This window comes from Priapulus caudatus, unplaced genomic scaffold (assembly GCF_000485595.1).
Source record: "Priapulus caudatus unplaced genomic scaffold, Priapulus_caudatus-5.0.1 Scaffold1590, whole genome shotgun sequence".
NCBI lineage: Eukaryota > Metazoa > Priapulida > Priapulimorpha > Priapulimorphida > Priapulidae > Priapulus > Priapulus caudatus.
The window spans coordinates 28,432-33,579 of NW_014578651.1; positions in this window are offsets into that span (position 1 = coordinate 28,432).

A 5,148-nucleotide genomic window follows, 5' to 3' on the forward strand; every position below is an offset into this window, starting at 1 on the left:
CTACTACTCTCTTCTCTTCTTCTCTCTCTCTCTCTCTCTCTCTCTCTCTCTCTCTCTCTCTCTCTCTCTCTCTCTCTCTCTCTCTCTCTCTCTCTCTCTCTCTCTCTCTCTCTCTCTCTTTGTCTTTCTCTCCCTCTCTCTCTGTCTCTTTCTCTCCAGGCTTTTACCAGTCACCTGTACCAAGCATCTCAATCGATTTCATCATCTGCGGCGATAATAATGATGATGATAATGACGATGATGTTGATTACTATAACGATGAACATGACGATGACGCTGACGATGACAATGATGTTGATGATGACGACGAAGATGATGATGATGATGACGATGATGCAGTCTTACGTACCTGTACCGCCTAAGATACACACACAGAAGTCTTACTACGCACGCCCGCCTCCCGGCAGCAGCAGTAGCAGCAGCAGTAGCAATGCTAATCACTCCTGCGCGCTGCCGAGTAAGTGTGCGCCGAAGTGCAGCCGACTAAATTATAAATGAGCAGGTGGGCCCCGCGCACAGGTGCGGCGGGGGTACACGCTTCATAAGCACGGTAAGTAGTAGTGGTCACACGTGACTGCCGACCTGCTTGAGTGTTGCTCGGGACACGGGAAATAACATTACGCGCGCAGCTACTTTTGGCAGCACTGCCCGCGGCGGGCCGGCCGTCCTCTGATGCACCTGTTTGAACCGCGCCTGATGGGGTCCGCCCGTGGGGGTGGAGCGAGTTACCTAACTCTCAATCCTTCTCGACTAACCATCGCCCCTTTTCCTATTACCTGATGTGTGTACAGGTATCAAAACCAGCAGCGTAGTGAGCATCGGAGTATTGGCGCGCATGCGCACAGGCACGCGCATACACGCGCACGAACACGCATGCACACGCGAATGTTTATCACTAACGCGTAAACTACCAAGAGCATTTTGCTTTAGGGTTATTTGGGGGGAAGGAACTACTGCGGCGGAGTCGTAAAACCGGCAGGAGTCTGTACAAGACGCGCTAGCAGTAAAGGATCGCGTATGAATACATTAATATGCATGCGATAATTATAAATAATGACATCATCGACGTCACGCTTTCTGGAGTAGATTTGCGGCCACAAGTAATGATTCGGTGACTACGCTAGCATTACGCAGAGAAACGTATGTATGATTATCTCGTACCTCACTACCGCCTTAATTGCTATCATGCCCTCGTGTTTACCCCCGTAAACGTCGCACCCAGGCGTAAAGTAAACAAAAACAACAATAACAACATTGCTCGCATCAGGGGTATATTATATATATATATATATTTAGTGAAAGTACTGAAAAGCGTACAATGCTAAGTGTTTCTCTGAAGAATATCGCAGCAGCCAGTTTTTCCACTTCAGCAAAGAGGCTCTCTCCACGCTCTACCACCGGACTATCAGGGACTCCTGCCTCATATCAAGGCGTGCATTCTACAATGCCTACACCATCACGCATGCCTTAGGGAGTTGCCACCTCGACCCTGAAACGTTATAGACAACTGAAGCCGAGAGGATTGTGGCTATGGAAACGACCAGAAATCAGCTGGTACCCGCAACATCGTGGAAACCCCTCGAGCCTCATGGTCAGTCTCCTGTTCATCGTCTAAGTGTCAAGTTCAACTTTGCCCATGTAGAAAGGCTGGGGGAAATTGGTAAACTTTTGTAAGTGCAGGAAAAACATACCTACCATGATTGTAAAAACCAATTGTTGATAGGAATTAGGTTGGGTTCTGCTATGTCTGCTACATAGCTCGGTTCAGTTTGTTCTTGTCTCAGTTCGGTTTAGGTAATACATTGTATATATTAATAGACCTGAGTATGGTAACAAAGACTATTTTAGACTAGTTTATACACTCAGGGAGCACTTATTTTTCACTAAGCGTTCCACCTGTACAGTTAAGATATGAATGGCAGTTATAATCCTTCAATCATCTTTCCTATGTGGCAATGTCGTGTCTTAATTATCGCTTTTGCAGATATAATGGTGTCAATCAATTCCTTGGTGTCAAAACCTATATGTTCCACAAGAATCACTTCTATGTCCTTACTACGAATATCATCATTTGAACGAAATAGCAAAGCGCTAATTGGGGTAGGGGTTGACCCTGAGTTACAATAGCTCCCCTTGTGCACCCAGATAGAGCAAGAAGCATCATTTTTGAAGCATTCGGGTCACGTTCGAGCACTTAATAAGGAAACTTTTGGCCAATTTTGGTAGCTCTAGGCTACAATCATTGGGAGTGAGAAGCAATCATACTTAGAGCGATTTTCCAAAGTCACGGCTATTTTTGGCTATTTTTTGGCTCCCAATTAGCAAAATTGCAGGAGCACACATTTCGACATGAACAAGTTTATGGGCACAAATTCATTTGCTAGAAAGTTATTAGTAAATATCTCATTCAATGTGGACATTCGTGCAATTTTAAAAGTTCTGGTTGCTTAATAAATATTTATGCTGCAACACTTCAATATTGATCATTTTTTCACTTTGGCGGCTAACAAAAAAAATCACATAATTAGCCTGTACAGAAAAAACGTACTTGACCGCCAGAAGTGTTATCCAAAACTTTTTTTGAGAGTTTTACCAAAGGAAATGAGAAAATATAAGGTTGTGCTCAAAACAGGTCATGTACACGAGCACGCCCCCCCCCAGAGCCTACACCTATAACGCATCACTCGCAGTAGCTGATTTCGTCAGGAAATCACTCGCATGAGTTGATTTCGTAACAAAATCACTTTGTATACTTGATTTCGTTAGCGAAATCAATGATTTCGTAACGAAATAAGCCTCATAAGCTGATTTCGTCAAACGAATGACTCGCAGTACTTGATTTCGTAACGAAATGACTCGCAGTAGCTATTTCGTACGAAACCTGACTCGCAGTAGCTGATTTCGTACGAAATGACTCGCAGTACGGATTTCGTACCGAATCACTTTGTAGACCCTTGATTTTCGTTACGAACTGCAATATTTTGTAACGAAATTAATCACATGCGACACTTGGCGCGCCGTTCTGACTTTCGTACACGAAATCACTAGCAAGTAGCTGATTTTCGTCACGAGAATCATTCGCAGTAACTGATTTCGTCACGAAATCACTCGCAGTAGTGTTTCGTTAACGAAATCACTTTGTAACTGAATTCGTTACAAAAATCTTGATTTCGTAACCGAAATCAGTCATGCGACACTTGGCGCCCATAGGTCATGACAAGTGTTCGAACTGTTGTACAATGTTTATGACAGGCGCTGCTGCATGCTGTTGCGGGTAGGTCAGGCCTTGACAGACGTGGACAGGCCACGCACAGCACACCACACCACCACACACACACACACACAGACACACACACTCACATACACAGCACACACACACACACACACACACATACACACACACAACCCACCCTCACACACACACACACTCACACGACACACACAGCACACACACAACACACAACACATACACAACACACCACACACACACGACACACGTAGACGCGCCATGCGGCTCACCGCACCACATACGGCATGCCAGGCACATGCAACGCCTACACGGGGCCGTAACTTCACTCGAACACTTCCTCGTTCACTTGCGACCGTTTTTTGTTTTTAACGTTGTTAGTTAGCCTACTCTCATGCTGCCACAAAAGCAAACGCGCCCGCCTCCGCACACACAATCGAACTGTTTATCGCTCAAGCTTGTACAAGCGCATTCAAAAGCGAAAACTCACCTTGACCCAAAAACTTACACGCCGGCGAGTCGCCCGCCGTTTAAACGACCAGCTCAGCCGTCGGAAAAACATACGACTTCGGTCAAATCGAGCTCGGTTTAACTGGTGCGGTGCTTAGCAAAGCAATTTACATGCCTTTGCGTTACTAAACCGTGAATTAAGAGACGGGTCCCAGTAGGACTAGAAAACAAAATGACGAACGCGAGTTGGGATACGCGCCTAAGGTCGTCCAGCGCATGCGATGTTCACATTGGTGGGGTATTTGGCGCATAAATAAATAAAATTAATGTCCGCTTCCTCTCCTCTCTCTCTGCTCTGTCTTGTTCCCGATGTGTGGTGTGTGTTGTGCTGTGTGTGTGTGTGTGTAGTGTGTGTGTGTTGTGTTGTGTGTGTGTGTGCGTGAGTGAGTACCTGTGTGCGTGCGTACGTGTGTGGGTGTGTGCGCGGCCGTGTTAGTGGGTTTGCGTGCGTTCCGCGCGCGTACATGCGTGCGTGCGTGCGTGCTCTCGTTGGTGTGTTCGCCCGTTTGTTTGTATGCGCCGTTCCACTCCTTGACAAGTTAATGATGTTACGTTGCTGACATGGTAGACAGTCCCATTAAACAAACACAATGCTGTCCAATCTTCCGCTAAAGTTCAAGAAAACAGTCACAACAACTGTCTGGACTAATCGCTACTCTTATTGCGGAGAGCAAATACATTATTCATCAGAACATACCTTCATACTCTGATGTCTTGGCTACCACCCATAGAATAAGATCAATAGATTACCGACCTACCTGACCCTAAACCCAAAGCCATTCTTTACCCGAGCTGTCTCAAAATATTGTCCTTACATAATCACAGCTGTTTTAGTACTACTGGGTTGCCACTATTCCGGTCATCTAGTTATTGGTATTATTATATTTTGGCTGTTTTTGGCACTAATATAGCTGGGCCGAGCCCTCTTTGTTTCTTTATTGCTCATAAAGACGTCATAATTGACGTTTCGCGGACTTGAGATAGAACTACAGTTGTGACGTTATTGGGAGACGAAATTTAGAATCAGGCGATTTTTACATCGTGAGCCATCTGAACTGAAATAATGAAAGTGTCAATGACAGGGTGTGATAGAAGAGGGAAGGGGGATATATAAAGCAAGAGTATATATGGGAGAACTCCCATTATATAGCATATCTCCCATTATATATTCTTGATATGATAATACTGCATAAGTTTTTGATGGCAAAATAAATATGTTTAAAGATCTGAAAGTGAAAATTCTTTGACGAAGAGATGACGTACGCTTAATATGAAAGCCATTTTGGTTTTCGACATATCCCGCAAATAAACAACAATAAAATATTCCAGTCTAATTACTGTAACGAAAGAATATAAACGCTGTGCCAGGAGTGTGCAATATTACACGTATA